Here is an 18,853-nt window from a genome sequence, read left to right as displayed (position 1 = left end):
ACTATTCTGATGGTTTCTAGAGTGACGTAACTCAGCCTTCACAATAACAGTAGAAGTTAAACTTTGCTCTAAATTTTTATCTACAGTGAACAATTTATACTGAGAGAAAAATCAGAATAGAAAACATTTGATAATTTTGCCTTGTTTGCTGAGGAAAAGGTTTTTTGGTTTTTTTTTGTTTGTTTGTTTTTTGTTTTGATTTTCAAGACAGGATTTCTCTGTAGCTTTGGAGCCTGTCCTGGAACGAGCTCTGTAGACCAGGCAGGCCTCGAACTCACAGAGATCCACCTGCCTCTGCCTCCCGAGTGCTGGGATTAAAGGTGTGTGCCACCACCACCCAGTTTGTTTTATAGTTCTTAAAACAACTGTTTCCATAAAATTTATAATTCTCAGAAACCTATTTTTATACTACCTGTCACTTGGGTTGTCAGTATACCGGTCAGCTGTCGTTTGTTTGTTTGTTTGTTTGTGACAGTCTCTTATATCTGAGGCCATCCTGGCTACATGGACAAAGATGACCTTGAATTTCTGATCCTCTTGCCTCCACCCCCAATGCTGAGATTACGATTACACAGCATCATACACTGCACAGCAGACAAACACCCTACCAACTGAGTTGCTTTCACAGCCTTCACCGTCCATTTTAGATGACTAGGGCAGGTGACAATATAGGTCTTTTATAGATTAAAAAAATGTGAGTAGAGAGAAATGAGGTGACTTATTCAATGCTAAAATGGGCCCTAACATTCCCAACACTCTTCTTCTAGGCTTTTTAAGTCATAGAAATTCACGGCTTCAGGGCAACTGACTCCCGGTTTCCATGGTAGCCTCCTATATAAAGAAAGATCAAATAGAGGCCACAATAAACAGGTAGACTGGAAAATGGAAGGTTCTGGGTGACAAATCCAGCCCCTGAGCCCAGGTCCTCTAAGGTCAAAACACTGTAATCTGAGTCACGGCCACGAAAAAGCACTACGGAGTATATTACAAACTACCACGCAACTAAAGTAGTTTACAAACACCAACTACAAGGGAATTGTACTAACATTTCCTGACACACTCCCCTTATGGAGATCTGCCAGGACACCCAATGCGCACGAAGGATGGAATGTCCAGAAGTCTCTACTCCAAGGCCCTCCATAGGACTTACCAGCCACAGGACCGGACATGTACGAACAGCCTGGAGAATGCTGCCGTCCTAACCCAGGTCTTACACAACCACAAACTCAAAGAACTTGTCCTCATGAGTGGGGACCTGTGAACTTTTTTCTCTCTCTAGCCCCATCAACGTCAAGGCCAGTGTCACTCAATGTGGTAATGGCTGTGAGCCAGGAAAAGACAGCAAAACTGAAGAGTCAGATTCATCTTCTCAGGAACAGCAGCTGGATGTCAAAGCCGCACCCCCACTGCGCCTCTCAGACAGAAAGCCACAATGCAAGGCATGTGCTGACACATGCCACGCCACGGCTCCATGGGAGTATATCCCACAAGGGTGAGCCTAGCCAAAGCCGTGGACCAAGTGGGCGTGGAGGGATGGATAGGGGGAAGGAAATAAAATGTAAAAAGAGCAGAAAACCCTAAGAATAGGTAGCCTCTTCAGGATTAATAGCATAGCTCCTGAGTGTGTGTGTGTAAATCACACTTATTTATGTATGTGTGTGCATGCAAACCATGTGGAGGTCAGAGGATAATTTGCAGAAATCAGTTCTCTCACTACGTAAGTTCTGGGTATCAAACACAGGTCAGCAGATTGGTGGCAAGTGCCTTTATCTGCTAATCCATTGCGTGGCCGAGTCCAGAGCTGAATGCTGTCCCAGACAGAGCTATGGTTGCTGTGCTGAAACACCATGACCAAAGTAACTTGGGAGGAAAGGGTTAAATTAGCTTACACTTCCAGGTCCTAGTCCAGCACTGATGGAAGCCAGGACAGGAACTCAAACAGGACAGGAACCTGGAGGCAGGAGCTGATGCAGAGACCATGGAGGGGTGCTGTTTACTAGCTTGCTCTCCATGGCTTGCTTAGCCTGCTTCTTATAGAACCCAGGGCAACCTGCCCAGAGGTGGACCCACCCACAATGGGCTGGGCCCTCCCCACCAATCTCTTAAAAAGTGCTCCTCAGGCTTGCATACAGGCCAATTTTAGGAAGACATTTTCTTAATTGCCGTTCCCGTCTCTCAGATGACTCTAGGCTCTGTCAAGCTGAGATAAAATTAGCCAGCACGGGTGCTTGAATTTTTCAAGCTGTTTAAGTCCCAGTGGACCTCTGTACACCAAAAAGAACAAAACTCACTTCACCATTCAGAGCACTCAGTGGGATCATGAACGCTGATGTTTAGTAGGGGGCATCCTAAGCCCTCTGTACCGACGACAAGGGCTAGGCTAAAGTTATTGAGCCCCTGGTGGACTGCTGGCCTAGCATGCATGAGGTCCTGGACTCAACCCCACTGTGAGCACGGTGGCACACACCCGCAATCCCAGCACTCGGAAGGTGGAGGCAGGAGGATTAGAAGTTCGAGAATATCCCTAGCTACATACATACAGTTTGAGACTAGCCTGGGTTTACGTGAGACTCTGTCTCGGAAAGAAACAAATAAGTGACGACGACGACGACGACGATATCAGGTGACCTGCTGTAGGAAGTCTTACAGCCAGTGGTTACCCGCCCACTGGGGCGTGGCCTCTTATACTATAAAAGCCAAGGTAGATCGTGCGTCCGGTCTCTTTTCCAGCTGCGGGATTCGGTTTCTGATCACCGTTCAAGCAGAGGATTCTGATTTGTGAGTCTACCCCCAAATAAATAACCATCTATTTCTCAATTCTGAGCTAGTGCAGGATTTCCTTTAAGCGTCCATCTTCAGTGACCTTACAAAGGGATTACTCTGGGTCAGGCACCGCGTCCGTTATTGTCCTCGACACTGCTGCTCGTGTCTCATCCGAGGTGGCACAGCTCTTTGGGAGAAGTGTTTGGATTAGAGTACACACTTATTGAGCTGCCCTATTTCTGTCATTTATACATCCTCTTCCCAGTGATTTCCCCTTTCCCTCATTGTGTTTGCTGAGAGAACAGGTCTCTCAGAAGCTAAGTAGAGCTAAGTGCTTGGTTCCGGGGCCCAGAAGGTCAGCTTCCTCTTTTCAGACAGAAGCACATTCTGCGTGAGAAACCAAAACCATCACTCAGCAAGAATAAATGGAAGAAGGGGCCCCTGGGAACTCTCTGCTCTTCCTTAGCTTATTCATCCCAGGTCAGGCATGAGCCAGATGTCAATACTGAACAGTCCAAGGAAAAGCTGACAGAATACTTGTTACAGGGAATGTCCCAGCATATCCTGTGAAATGCCTTCTAGGTACTTGTCGTGAGAAGCTAGTTGCTCAAAACCCACAGAGGAACCCAGTAATTGTGAGGCTAGGCTCAGACTGGAATCAGTTCCTCAGTCAAAACCTCACCCCACTTTTAGAGCGTGAATCATAAAGTGAGGCTGGCAGCCACCACAGATGAGCGGTGACTCAGAATCAGCAGCAAGAGTGACTTGGAGATGCCAGAGGAATCGTCTCAGGTCAGTCCTCTGATACTCACGAGCTCTGTAAAAACATGCCAACTGTCCTTCGAGATAGCAATCCTCAGGCAGCCATAACTTAGCTCGGGGAGACAAGACAGAATAGCCAACACAAGTCTGGGAATAACTGCCCACTGAAGGATATATGGGGGTGGTGTGACTGCCAGCGATGGAGAGATCTCTGAGAGATGGAAACACTAGGGCCTGATGCAGGTTGCATGGGTATGAAGGATGCCCTGGGTTCTGGAACACTAGAAGGCGAGAGGACAGATGGATCAGTGTGAGTGGAGGCTAATAGTCTTGGTAAGGGTTATCTCTGGGCAGCCGATGAGAATGGAGGTGTGTGTACTGGGGAAATGTGGAAAAGAAGGACCGAGGGACCTTAGAAGCTAAAGGGAAGATCTCACGGGATGTGGAAACCTGCTAAAGGTTTAGGAGTGGGCAGTGACTCGGGGCATGCTTAGGGGACAATGACATTGCTCACTGTGTTCAGCAGCAGCTTGAAGATGAGTTATCAGTCACAACAATATTTCTGGTGTGCCCTACGGTCAAGGGGCTGACACTGTCAGGAGCTGATACTGGGCAAATTGTGCTGGACACAGAGTTTTGAACTTTTAGAGTACGTGGCACACAAGGGACCAACACTGTCTCTGAAGTCAGCTTTAGATCTAGACAGCCACCTCTGTTCCTTAACTTATTCTGATGACCTGTCCTGCAGAACCGCAGGAGTAGAGCAAGGGTCCAGAGACTACCCAGGGCTCACCTGTGCCTTCATCTGGAAGGGGGGGGGGGTGGGCACGAGGGAAAGACAAAGCCATTTAGGAATGGATCACAGGAATGGCACGGCTGGCCTGCAGTGACTTACATGCTGCTGTTGTTGGTTGGTTTTTACTCTTTAGCTTTTGCTCTTTTGGGGGGCCCACCACCCCGCTGCAAATAAATCACACATGAAGACTTATTCTTAATTATAAATGTCTGGCCTTAGCTTGGCTTGTTTCTAGCCAGCTTTTCTTAAATTCTCCCTTTTACCTTTTGCCTCTGTGGTTTCTTCTTTTCTTACTTCTGACTTTCACTCTTGCTCCATGGCCGGCTGGCTGGCTCCTTCTTTTCTCACCCCTTGACCTCTCTTCCCCCTCCTTCCTCCTCCCAGATTTCTCCTATTTATTCTCTCCGCCTGCCAGCCCCACCTATCTTTTCTCCTGCCTCGCTATTGGCTGTTCAAAGCCTTATTAGGCCATCAGGTGTTTTAGATAGGCGAAGAATCACAGCTTCACAGAGTCAAACACATGCAACATAAAAGAATACAACACATCTTTGCATCATTAGAACAAATGTTCCACAGCATAAACAAATATAACCTATCTTAAAATAATATTCCACAACAGGCTGCTTATCTGAAAGGCACAGGAGTGGTGTTGGGCACAGTGAACGAGTCTGAAGAACGCATTGGACCAGCTCTCTCCACTTGCACTGCTGAAGCCTGGTTCAGCCTCCACTTTCTCTCATCTCCTAGTTACTAGTCTCTTACTGTCTCTCTGCTTTCGGCCCCATTCCGCGGCTTCTTAGACAACCTATATTATGCTGGATTCCAACACCCTGCAAATGGCTATGCTACAATTCTCCTTAAAAGCTTCTCAACTGCTATGCACAAAATAAAGCAAGAATGAGAAATGCACAAAGGCTTCCTGAGAGCAGGGGCGTGTACAGTCTGCCTGCTGTGAGCTCTTAGCACTGAGTGCGGAACTTTGTACCTGCCAGGAGCTGGATAAATTCTGCAGCTCCAGGACAGGATCTCCTCTGCTGCTGTCTCCCATGTGAGCCCCTTCTTCCAGACAAACTGAATTGTTTTCTACGAAAGACTGTTTCTATACATACTTTGTTTGGTTTGGTCATTTGTTCATATATGTGTCTATCTAATAAACCCGAAATCTCCTTGGGTTATATTTTCCCTACATTGTTATTTAATGAGCACCTACTCATCTTAAAGAATTAGCTCATTCTTTACCGGAGGTTTAATCCAACCAGCATTTACTCTAAGTGGTAGCTACTCAATCCAAAGAAAGAGAAGGTAGTAGATTCTTGCTTTGAAACTTCCATAATGGGTATGTTTGTTGTGCTGTTATCGTTGCTTACTTATTTTGGTTTTCTCACTAAATATCCAAAAATCTCCCTCATTTTTTGAAAAAAAAAAATACTCTCCGTCACTCTTGTCAGGTGATCCAGTGACTTGACAGAAGACATTGGTATCTTGAGGGAGTCCTGAATGGTACACAGACTCTGAGTGAAGCACAAGTAACATTGCAAGCAATGGAAATTTGGTATAAGCCCAGTGGTAGTAGTATCTGAATTCAGTACTGACAGTACCAAATATGCCAACCGAATCAGAACTTCAGCATTAGCCTGGCTCTGTTCACTGCTGGCTAGGTCTTGTCATTCTTAACCAAGAATCCCAAGCTGTTTGGCAGTTATCTGCCAGTCAATCCAATGACTTCTCCAATACCATCCACAGATTCATTTGGTTGTGAGTATTATTTTAACTATGCAAAGATGTATTACTTTTGTTTATCCTACAGAATATTACTTTAATGTGTAAAGGTGTGCTACTTTTGTTTATGCTGTATTTGTTTAATTATATAGAGATGTGTTGCATTTGTTTCACCTTGCCTGCCTAAGTCACCTGATTGGTCTAATAAAGAGCCAATAGCTGGGCAGAGAAAGGATAGGTGGGGCTGGCAGGCAGAGAGAATAAACAGGAGAAGGAATCTAAGATTGAGAGAAGAGGAGAAAAGGAGGAGAGAGAGGGAGACACCAGCGGTCAGCTACCCAGCCACTCGGGGAGTAAGAAAGAAAGAAAGACATATAAATAAAAAGTTAAACACCCAGAGGCAGAACATAGAAGAGGAGAAACAGAATAATTTAAGTTACAAAAGCTGGCTAGAAATAAGCTAAACTAAGGCCAAGCATTCAAAACTAACAATAAGTCTCTGTGTCATGTCTTCGGAGCTAGTTGGTAGCACAAAAGGTTGGCACATCATCCCCTTCTTACATTAGCCAAACTCAGTTTTGGAACTCAAGAACTTAGTGTACCCATCCCCAACTCCTAGGAACTTCATGCCCCGTTCCTGTTCTGTGTGATGCTCCCACTGTAGCCTATATTCATATCTAGTGGGAATGAAAATGTCTGCTGCTGTGGTCAGCTGCCAATGAGCCAAGCAAGGAAAGGGAAGATATCTTTCCTGTTGTCTCCAACTCTCTGTTTTTAATAGTTATTTTTCTCTTTCATTAAAAATAGATTTTTTCTCATATAATATATCCTGATTACGGGTTCCCCTCCATCTACCCTTCTCAGCTCCTTCCCAACTCCCTTCCCATCCAGCTCTATCTCCTGTCTGTCTCTCACCAGAAAACAAACAGGTTTTTATGGGATAATAATAAAATAAATTATAATAAAACAAAACTAACACATCAGACTATGACAGAAGAAACAAAAGGAAAGAGCCCAAGAAAAGGCACAAGAAACAGAGACCTACTTTTTTGTGCATTCAGGAATTCCGCAACAGCACTAAACTGAATGCTTTCATATATACTCAAAGGACCAGTAGGGTTAAGTGGAGGGGCTATATATAAAAAGATTAAAATTTTTAAAAAGGAAAAGCCGTGATATGACATGAAGACAAGGAACCTCCAAAGACATCACCGAGTCCATTTCTGTTAGCCATCTACTACAGGGCACGCAGTTTATACTCAAGAGTAGTTTGTTTGGCCGGGCAGTGGCAGCACACACCTTTAATCCCAGCACTCAGTAGGCAGAGGCAGATCTCTGAGTCCAAGGCCAGCCTGGTCTACAGAGTGAATTCCAGGACAGCCAGGGCTACACAGAGAAACCCTGTCTTCAAGAACCAAACAGAGGAGTTTGCTTCCCCAGTATGACTGACTCCCTTGGAGGAAACTAAATTTTCATTGGCACGTGGTTATCGATTGGAGGTTGCTCCTGGGTTAGGAATGGGGCATGTGCCCTCTTCTCCTTTCAGCTCTGGGACCCCATCTGGTGCAGACCCACGCAGACTGTGTGCATGCTGCCACAGTCTCTGAGTTCATGTGGGTCTCAATCCTCTTCATTTAGAGGGCCTTGTTTCCCTGGTATCCTCCAGAGGTCTCCAGCTCTTCGAGTAGGCCCTGCTATGTATCGAGTAAATGCTTGAATGAGTAAATGAGTATGTTTAATCACATAGTAGGCGTGCTCCCACAAACTTTTGAGATAGCAACTATTTTGAGAAGGCGCATTAAAAAACACTGGTGTATGCTAGTTTGGGAGAGGATCTAGAGATGGGGCGACAGATTGTGTCGCCTTTCTCATTTAAAATTGTTCAATTTGAAGGTGACAGCCACTAAACACTGGCACTACTAAAATATACCTCGTACAAATTGAGTTATTCTTCAAGGACAAAATGCACACCAGGTTTCAAAAATGATTTTTTTAAAGGTGTAAAATGTTTAATTAATAACTTTATATTGTTAACTATTGTAGAAATGAGATCTTGGGTCAAAATACGTTGCCAAAATGAACTTCTGGTGAGGAGCTGATTTTAATTACCTGTGCTTTTAAAAATACACTTCAAGATTTTCTTCTTAACAGCAACTGACTCTGAGGTTTCTCAGAACTCATGTGAAGTTTATGGAGCGTTTCTGGGTTTGCACGTCAGTTTGTCCAGTGAATATGGAGTAATTCAATCACAAAGTATTCACATGGGAAGAACCGCCCTTTCGTTCCATCTCTTTTCTTGGTCTGTCTTCTCCATTGTCTTCTAGGTGTATCCTGGTCCCTCCCCCAAGGCTTTCTGCATCTTGGCTGGATGCTTGGAAGAGTAACAATGGTTCTTTAAGAGCAAGCAAGGTTCTTTACTGGGATCAAGACGAACCACCAAGGCCCCTCGGGACTGACCAACTCCCAGTGGTCCTTGGGACCTTCTTGGTTCTGGAACAGCATCTTAGGAAGCTTTATCTGGTTGCAGTCAGTGGATATGCACTTCAGTCCTCTGAAGATCCTCTGAGTTTCCTCTGACAGACTTCTGCTCCCCATAGCCCTTCCCCAAACAGCTTTGTCTCCATCAGACTTTGCTACTTCCCAAGGTTTGGGTGCTGAAATCTTGATGTCCTTGGGGCAGTGCTGAGGAGGTGGATTCTTTAAAAGGTGGAGCCTTTTATTTATTATTTATTTTATTTATTTAGATAAATTAAGTCACAGAGGTTCTACCTCACACACAGAGTAATGCCATTTCATAAGGGCAGGTTGTTATGAACTCCAGCTGCCTCTTGCCTTGATTCTTCTATACACATGGCTGTCTCTCGGTCAGTTTTTCTGTCATGCTGGGGCACAGCCATAAGCTCCTCACCAGGATGTTGACGCCATGCTGTTTGAACCTTCCAACCACTAGAATCCCAGGTCAGATAAACCTCTTCTTTCCACATTCATTACCTGGCATTGGTTATTTTGTTATAACAACAGCAAACGTGACTGGACATGCTCCATCCTGAAGAGTCCAGGGGCTGACACTGCTCCAAATCCTGATCTCTATTTCCTTAGCTCACAGTGCTGCGATCAGCTTAAAGCCCTGGCAGTCAGGAAACTCTGCCCTGGAAGAGAGCCGAGGCCATCACTGGTGGAGTTCACCTCCTGAGTTTTCCTGACCCCTGGAAGCAAATCTAGCACTCCATCTTGAGCAATGCCTAAAAATGGTTTTTGTTTTGTGACTAATTACTGCTGACAGGCCATTCTGCTGCCAGTTACAGCCAGAACTGGGAATCCTCCCCTACATTCTTTCCGGACTGTGTTCACGATTTTTTTTTTTTAAATCAGAGACTGGCTCCGATTATCTAAAGGTAATTTGACAATACTTCCTATCTGGAAAAATACACCTTATACCTGGAAATTAATCTGAAGTCTTCCTGAACTTTTATATAGTCAGGAGAAGTAAAGGAAGGTCTCAGGCAGGGATACAGTAAGTCCCCCCAGAGACGAGGCAATGCTTTCTCCTCAAGTCATAACTTCAAATTACCTGACGATATGCTTTTTTTCTTTGAAATAATCTCTGTGACTGCGCTATCCATAATACTATGGCCCCGCCTCCAGAGTCAAAAGTCAAAATCACACTCAGCTTGAAAATCAGGTTAGGCATTGCCTCAGGTCTCCACTTTGTTCCTGAGTCAGTGACTTCGAGCGACAGACATCCCAGGCACTGACCCCGTGTCATACAACTACATGGCCTACTAAAGTCTTCTAGTCTCAGGTGATAGTTTACTCAGCCTTGGCAAGTTCTCCTTGGTTTAACTGATTTCATATTCTTAAAACAAAAATACTGGCCTTTTGTTGTGTGAAGGAAGGTGGATGGTGTGGATAATTTGGGGTCAGCTATTTTTAGTTCTAGGGCCATCACTATGGATGTCTATAGGAAGCTTCTGGGTCCCTTCTGGTGGCCATCTTTCTTGTGTATAACTCTAAGTCTTTCCAAGAAGCCTAACAAAATACTACTGCTAAATTTCAGTGAAGTTAAGATGTCACAGTTTGTTAAATGTAACTAATTTGACAAAAAAAAAAAAACACTTTTTTTTGATTTTTTGAGACAGGGTTTTTCTGTGTAGCCCTGGATGTCCTGGAACTTACTCTGTAGATCACCAGGCTGGCCTTGACCTCAAAGAGATTTGCCTGTCTCTGCCTCCCAAGGAATAAAGGTGTGCACCACCACTGTCCAGCAAGAAATAAAAATACTTTAAACACACATACACACATGCACACGTGTATACAGCTTTCTGAGAGTCAACACAATACATTCTGATTTCAGAGTTATCCTAAACTACAAACTATAGTTAACATAAAGTTCCATAATGTAAATAACTTCATGGGTTACTTTAATTTCTTAAGGCTGTTTGGAGGTTTCCTTGTGTTGAGGATCAAACCCAAGGCCTTGTGTATCTATCAATGGGCCTATGCTTTAGATCTCAATATTCATACAGTAACCCTGAGATAACTGAAACAGGTATTTCTTCCTGTTGATATACAAAGGAACTGGCCAGAGACGTCACAGGTGAGTTCAAGGTCGCACCAGAATTAGGACAGGACAAGTCTTTAAGATCTGCACTCTGTACTATATAAGCCTCCTTGGATCGTAGGGTAGACACCTCACCGAGTTCTGACTAATCAATCAGACATGGATGGATAGACAGTGAGTTAAATAGTTCTGGGAAGTATTTTCTTATCTTTGTCTTGTTCTCCCAGGGAAGAGGACAGACGTAGTCGGTAACTATATTCCTTCCCATTTGACTGCTCCTTTTGGGAAAATGGCAATGGTTGCTGGAGGTAGGGTAGGCATATGAGGGGAGAGGCTAGAAAGATCAGAACTATTGGTTCTAATGTCACCAAGCCTCTGCACCAGTATCCATAACCACTCGCCTAGTTCTTGTTATACAGAAAAACATTTATTTTTGTTTATGCTATTATAACTAGATTTTCTGATATACACAGACAGATGACTGTGATACTGATTTTTAAAGGGCGGGGAAATAAATGGTGGAGAGCAGAGAGTGTTGAGAGGATCCCAGGACCCCCGCACCCTGTCATTAGTCCCATGGTTGTTTCTCCTGTGGTCACTACCTGGCAAAATGGATTTGATGGATACAATTACGTTTGCTATTCAGCAGACCTTAAGAAGTGGAGATTATGCGAGTGAGCCTCTCCTAGCCAAAGAGCCTTTAGTCAGGGCTACAAGCAGACAGCCACAGAACTGAATTCTGCCACCGGAGCCCGAGTTCCGGCGAGCGCATAACCAGAGAACCCACCCAGCTATGCGGAGGTGGGGCCTCAGAACTGTGGGATAGCAAGCAGAGGGTCTTTACATCTCTGAGTGACTGGTTGAGTCTTCAGAACAAGATTATGTAAATTGGCCAAAACTTCTGGTTTTCAGATAGTAAAAGAAAAAAAATTACAAAGGTTTCAAAAGAAATGGGAAATGGAGTCAGTCTGGAGTTCAAAAACTTGAAGCTATAGCCTCTCTTTAGTAATATCCCAGAAGAGATATAACCTCTCTTTAGTAATATCCCAGTAGAGATAAGGTACAGAACCACAACTAAAATCCACCACTGTTGCAGCCACGGGATGTAGTAAATCAAAGAAAAGTCAAAACAAAATGCACGGACTTACGCACGCAGCATTTGGAACACATTATAAGGATATTCTCTGTACAGAAGGTTAAATGTCTTTCTCCCACCTTGTTTTTTGAGCTCACGGGAACATTAGCTCGCTGCTTTGGAGACATGGTGCCGCCAAACAGTCCATGGTTTCCTGGAGCTGAAATGATCAACTCTTGCCAAGGGTTCTTCCTACCAATGAGGGATGCTGAAGAGCCTTTTGGCGCAGGTTGAAGTGGGAGGATGGGAGAATGAACAGGTAGGAAAAGTAGAATCACTGGTGGCAGCAAGCCACACGCTCCTGGGATTCTGCTTGAGGACTACGTGTGTGATAGAGTCATTGACTGGAGTTGGAAGAAAGTCAAGATTTGTTAGTGAAATGAGCTTGTCTCCTTCCCTCCATACCTTCCCTTCCTTGCCCCCCCCCCTCTCTTTTTCTGTTTTTATGAAGAAAACATCTCCTAGAATTACCCCATCTTCCTACCTGGGTCAGTTAAGTGCTGGGAGTTTGGGTGTGCCTCACCATATCCAGGGAAGCATTTCATTTAAAATGTGACACATTACATATGTTACAGACATTTGTTACGTATTCAAGAGAGGTGTCTACTAGGTGCTTAGAGCTCAGAGCTGAAGAACCAAATCCAGAAGTCCCCACCATACACAGAAGATCAGGTCATCTAGAGGGAGGCTGTGGCAAAAAGAAAAGAAATGGCCCATGCTTTTACATGCTCAGGGCAGTTGGGATGTTGTGCCCTGGGTTGCACCCAAGGCACAGGAGGCAGATTCCAGATGACCTGAAACACTGAGGATGCCCTAGTGTAGATGTTCATTCCTTCAAAAAAAGGGTGGCCAGGAGCCAAACTGCCTCAGGCACTCTATATCTGCGAACAAGTCTTTAATTTAAAATAGAGCTTTTCTCAACGAAATTCCTTGACTAAAACACAAGAACGTACTGCCAAAGAATTCAGTAAACACAGGAGGAAGGAGCCTCAGTGGTGACTGCCACCGGGAGATGAGCAGATGCCAGGCAAGTCATAACAAGAGCAGGGACATCCTGAAAACACAGGTAATTTCAAAATTTTGGAGTAGTTATTAAATCAGTTAATGTGGGAGGGTTCCGGTGGACTGCTTTCTATAAAAAGCCAAAGTCTACACATTCTTCTTCTTGACGGGCTTTGTCCCTGGCAAGAATTTAGTTGCTGTTGGGTCTTCCTGGGGCCATGAATTCTCTATGGCTGTCAGAGGCAGAGAGGCCCAGGGAAGGGAAGCTTGGTTGATAATGATGCTAAAGCCTGTCTCCCATTCCCCAAGTCTGACCCAAGCATCAGTCAGGCCCACTTCTGCCGTCCGGCAGATGAGGTACCTCATTACCTGTGTTCTTCTCATCAACCTTGAAAGAAGATGCTGCTAATGCCAGCATTTGAGATGGCAGGGTGATGGCCAGAGAGGTCAGATGGCTTACTCAAGTTCAGGTGGTGTGGGGACCCTAAACCCTTTGACTTCGGAGGCAATTCACAAATGTAAGCATCTTGGATAATAAGCGTTGGTAAACTCTGACACTATGGTAGATGCCGAAGATAAAGAAATAAATAATGCAGACTCTAGAAATGCCAACTACCCAATGTCCTCATTTCTGGAAGGACATCTAATATCACAGTGAAAGGACAGCCATCAGATTCTCTCTACAACCTTAAATGCATGTCCCAATACTAGACTATTCTGCAGGGGGAGTTAAATAAGTATCATTGAAACTCCTATAGTTACTGTGTGCCTAACAAAATTATGTTAACATTATAGGTTCTAGATACATGCGTAAATAAATATCCAAGGCTAATTTGGAGAAATGAAAAGTTACAGAAAAGGGATTTTTCTAATCTTGTCTTAGAATTTGAGTTTTTAATATACTATGGAATCTCAGAAAAGCAAAGTATAGCCCTCTCTACCACCTTTGAGAAACTTTGAGCCTGATGATGGTGATGATGGTGATGATGATGATGATGATGATGGTGATGATGATGATGATGTAGGGTGCTATGGAGGATGACCACAGGTTTTGGGAGCGGGAAATACAGGAAAGATCGTGGAAGGATCTATTTGACCTACGTCTCAGGAGAAGATTCACAATGAACGGTAACTGTGAGCACAGGCCCTTTAGGCTAGCCAGCCAAGTTCCGCATTGTTGGCTGCATCAGGGAATGTCTCCTAGGACCTCTAAGCCTGCTTCCGCTGACAGTGATAGGAATCTCTTCTCACGGGTTCCTGTAAGATGAAAATAGACGCTGCAGCGCCTAAGACCTTTAGTAAAGGACAAGTGCTCAGCTGAGGGCGTCCGTCATCGTCCATGTTTCCATTAACCGAGGGTGAGGCTTGGGCAAGAGAGCGAGTGTAATGCAAACCCGATGGCCTGACTCTTGTGGCAATGGCATTTCAGGAAGTGAAAGTGGAAGAAAAGGGGAGACCTTAGAAATCTGGGGTGAAAGGAAGCCACGGTTAAAGTTTCAGCCTCATACAGGAAACAGCTGGCCAGCATGACCTGGGGCTCTGGAAATGAGTGTTGGGTGAGAAGCAGAGCTGTCAACAGCCGTACAGGGAGACACAAGGCCACATAGCACAAGCAGCGCTTGAATTCCCTTGTCCCTCAGGGACCTCCACTCAGGTAAACCAGACTCCTGACTAAATTCCAGGTCAAAGAGAAACAAACAGGAGAGGAATACACCACCCCAAGACTTGTGTGCTGGCTCTTAAGGTGGTCAGTCTTCCTTCCGTCCTTCCTTCCCTCCCTCTCTCCTTTCTTCCATCCTCCTCCCTCCCTCCCTTATTTTCGTTCTTTTTATTTTTAAAAACAAGATTTTATTATGTAGTCCTGGAACTCACTACGTGGACTAGGCAGTCCTTGAACTCACATAGATCCACCTGCCTCTGCCCCCTGAATTCTGAGATTGAAGGCATGTGACGCCACACCCAGCAAGAGAGTCAATCTTAAATGTCTTTATAACAGTTAATGCATGCTCTTGCAGCTTTCTAAATTACAGGTCCCGAAGGATATAATTTATAAAAAGGCTTAATGATAAGCAGAGTTTAAAATGTAAGATAGGGTTTAACACTTTAAAATGCATAGCTTTAGTTTTCTTAAGGGGTAACTTCTGCAAATGGAAGCGTAAGATGTTTTTTGAGTATGATGTTTGCACATGTATGGATGTGAGGAGCGTTGATGTGGTAATACTCAAGATCACAAACTTCTTGACTCTTAAGTAATCATAGCTGCTATTTTTAACTTCTTTGTTTGAGAGGACTTTGGGAAAAGCACACTATCTTTGTAGGCAATTTTGGTTGCACAGGTTGAAGGTTTCTGGCCCTCTGACAGCATAAAAGACAAACTAGATCTCGGGGTCAGGAGCTCCTTTCCCTTCCCACGTCCCTCCATGTGCCCTACCATCTATCCAGCCTCAGGTGACCTGCTTCGGGCCATCACACTGGACAATTTTGAGGCCCTACCCCCATGGCCACCTGTGTGAGGTGACCATACAGTTTGAAGCACCCAGCCTGTGCAGCTGAGGGGATAATGTGCCATAGAGCCATCCCAGGTGTGCCACAGCTGCTGCGTTCCTCTCGCCCACTTCAGGCAATAGAGAGCATCAATGTGACCGCAAGTCTCTCGAACCTCTATGCAGCATGCTAACCGTATCCAAAGGCATGTCGTTCTGACACGAGCGTGTGGTGTTATCCTAATTGAACTGTACCTCTGCCAAAGCATGGATTTTGCAATTTAGATGCACCCTCCCACATTCTCTAGACCAAGATAAACAAGGGCTAGAAGACAACAGCTCCAGGCAACACATCTCAAGCTTGTCCAGGTCTACAGAGAAGTTAGTCCAACAGAGCCTTGTCTTGAAAAACACACAATTTCTCTCTCCTGGTTACAGGACAGATTGAAAACCTGTTTCCCCATCCTCTCCTTTCTTCTGCCTAGGTTGTAAACCCCCATACCGCTCTTCCTGACATCTGTCTTCAGAACCACCCAGCACATCACCAGCACGTCACCTCTTATTGTGCAACCATGGGCAGTGACATCCACATCACAGCAGGAAAACCCGACCCTTTATCTGAGTGCTCTCTTGGAGATGGGTGACCAAGAAAACCCTGCCTAGCACACAACCCTTTCCCACACAAACCTCCACACCTTTGAAAAAGCAGGCGCTTTCTGATTGTTAGGAGAAAACCCTTGGCCCATCAAGAAGATAAAAGCAGAGGAAACACTTAGAGCCAAGAGGAATCCTTGGGTCATTCTTCACTCAACAGAATAAAAGGAACAGTGATAAGGGAGAGCAATTAAGCTTGGTGATGAGGGGACTGCTAATGCCATTAGTAGCTGAATCGAGGAGAGAGAAAACCCAGAACAAATCTTAAGGAAGCCAGGGGTGGTTCAGTACTGAGTTCAGCTAATTAGAGGCGGAGGTGGGAAATGAGTTTTTATCTGGCATATGCTGAGATTCAAGGGTTTAAAAGTAGAGTGGTTACAGAAAACGTGGAAAAAGTGGGGAGGGGGGAGATTTTACAGTCATCCAAGACGGACGTGTGAAGCAGAAGCAGCAGGCTATCACTTAGAGAAAGTACGGAGCTAGAAGCTGCCTGACCTTAGGAGCAGCTCAGCTCATGGGACAGAGGAGACTCAGAAAGGAAAAGGAGGCCTGGAGTGACAGATCTGAGAATCCTTCAAGAGGTCATGGAGGCAAGAGAGAATTTTCCAGAACACGTAGACTTTTCCAGTGAGCATCACAGAAAACTATAATGTGGCCAGATGGTCACTAGTGACTCTGGAGAGGTTGGCTGAAGTGTCCACTCCATGAGGAATGGAGGTGGCCTTGCCACCCAGTTCAGGTCACACTGAAAAAAAGCAGCCGGAACTGGGAGAACAGAAGACCTGAGCTGGAAGCTTGATTACAAAAAAAAAGTTAAAAAAGAAAATAACTACAGTTTGAAGGTCTTTAAAAAGAAATTTGTCTGTTCATTGATTTATTGTGCCGTAGTGCACATCTGGAGATTCGAGGACAACTTGTGGGAGTCAGTACTCTCTGTCCACCATGAGGGAGCCAGGGATCAAGTTCAGGCCATCAGGCCTGGTGGCAAGCACCTTTACCCACTGAGCCATCTTGCCGGCCCTAAAGTGTAATGCCTCTCAATATAGTTCTATACAAGAGATGGAATTGCCAGCGCACACTGTTGATCCTGATTGCATATTTCCAAAGAGGAAGCAGTTCTCCATCCACTGGTAGGAAGAAACTGGAACCTGCCTGAGGACCAAGAGGCTATTTCCTGGGATCTTCTCTCAACCAGAGCAAAACTCAAAAACCTTTCTGCCCCACCCCTCAAAATGTATTAATTTAAGGTTGATATCAACCTTTTTATAAAGACTATGAAAACACTCTAAAAAGGGAAATAGGCGTTAAAAACTTAGCGGGCCAATACTGCTTGCATGTAATTCTGTGTCATCCCCCCCCACACACACACACATACACACAAATCTACTCTTATAGCAAGATTAAAACCAGGCCTGTGATTTTCTTTCCCTAGGGGAAAAAAAATTCCAGATCAAGACTATTCCTGTTGAAATCCCAATAAAGTTTTGAATGACTCCAAGATCTCACCGTAAAGTTGTATTTCACAGGCACAGAGTTAATACTACCATTCACAAATTATACTTAAAAAATAAGGGGCTCAGAGGTTAAGAGCACACTGACTGCTCTTCCAGAGGTCCTGAATTCAATTCCCAGCAACCACATGGTAGCTCACAGCCATCTGTAATGAGGTCTTCTGGCCTGCAGGGACACATGCAGGCAGAATACCGTATACATAATAATAAATAAAGCTTATAAAAAGAAATAAATAAAAGGAAAGTGACAACTAAAGCTATGAGTTTCAAGTATTGATGGTGCCGCATTATTTGTATTATAATGTGATCTTCACATGAACTCTGAGAGGTAAAGGATAATGACTGGCATTTATTTTCTAGTTAAAGAAGCAGAGGCTTGGATGGGCCAAGTTTCAAAAGTTCACACAAGTAGATGGATAAGCTAAGACATAAACCAATTCATCACAAAGCCATACTTATCTGCTCTGTGGCTATGTAACATTCCATTGGGTTATTGGCCTTTAAAGTTATATACTTTTTTATATAATATATAAGAAAGATTTTTTTAAGTAGGAAGTTCCGGGACCAACATTAGTATGAACAACAACCACTTCACAGGCTCCAAATTTGATCTACCTTTTTCTACTAGTAAGCCCATGTGCCAGTTCCCTGAAACAAGAGTGGCCAGTGCCCCTCATGGCTGCACAGCCGAGGGTGAACAGGAAACTCATGGCTGAAGTCTAAGATCTGTAGGATCTTCAATATAGAGGCCTGGATCACTATCCTGTTCCCGCCTCTTCTCCCTTCACTGGCCTGGGGCTCCCAGGGAAGAGTGGCAAGTTTGAATGCCCATTAGTCTAGAGCTTCTATGCCAGGGCTTGATGGCTACCCCAGAGAAGTCCACACGAAGGATCAAGAGCCAAGAGGCAGGGAGACACCAGGTGTGGTGGGACTGAATTGGTCCTGGCTTCAAAGGAATCACAGCTTGCTGCCCGGTGGTCTCAGAGGATAGTAGGGACTTTGCACTGGACAAGGCGGTGCTTGGAGGCAGAGTGTATCTGGCAGCTGTTGCTTGGTTTTATTCTCTTTGGTCAGAGTTCACTATATGGTGGTGGCTCAACTTCCCCATGTATAGCGTGCATTTTTGGCTCCTGTGCCAGCATATGGGGAATGTAAGAGTCTATGCCTTCAGTGTGGTACTTCATCTGAATCCAGAAGTAGTTGGGAGACCCCCAGCATCAATCCTGGACAGCAGAATGGCTTTACCCAGTAGACTTGGCCACCACAGCAGCCTGGAGAAAGGTGAGGCTGAGGGCTTCCAAGGTGCCTAAGAGATAGCCTACACAGGAAGCGTAATGGAGATAAGAGCCCATGTTAGTAGTTAGTATACAATCTCACAGACACAGGAGGCTGGGGATGACCCAGCAGGTACCTTGGGGCGTTTGGTTATCTGTGCTTATGGGGCTTCTTCGGGGTATTAGAATTCTG

At 44.8% G+C, this 18,853-nt stretch overlaps 1 protein-coding gene across 1 annotated transcript in view; it reads right to left on the bottom strand.

Moving 5' to 3' along the window:
- Window positions 1-18,853, bottom strand: part of LOC119819535 (stonin-2-like) — a 95,695-nt gene that overhangs the window by 61,070 nt on the left and 15,772 nt on the right. The window lies entirely within an intron of this gene.

This window comes from Arvicola amphibius, chromosome 7 (genome assembly GCF_903992535.2).
Source record: "Arvicola amphibius chromosome 7, mArvAmp1.2, whole genome shotgun sequence".
Taxonomy (NCBI): Eukaryota; Metazoa; Chordata; class Mammalia; order Rodentia; family Cricetidae; genus Arvicola; species Arvicola amphibius.
Note: the sequence above shows the minus strand (reverse complement) of the source record. Positions and strands in the feature narration are given on the sequence as shown.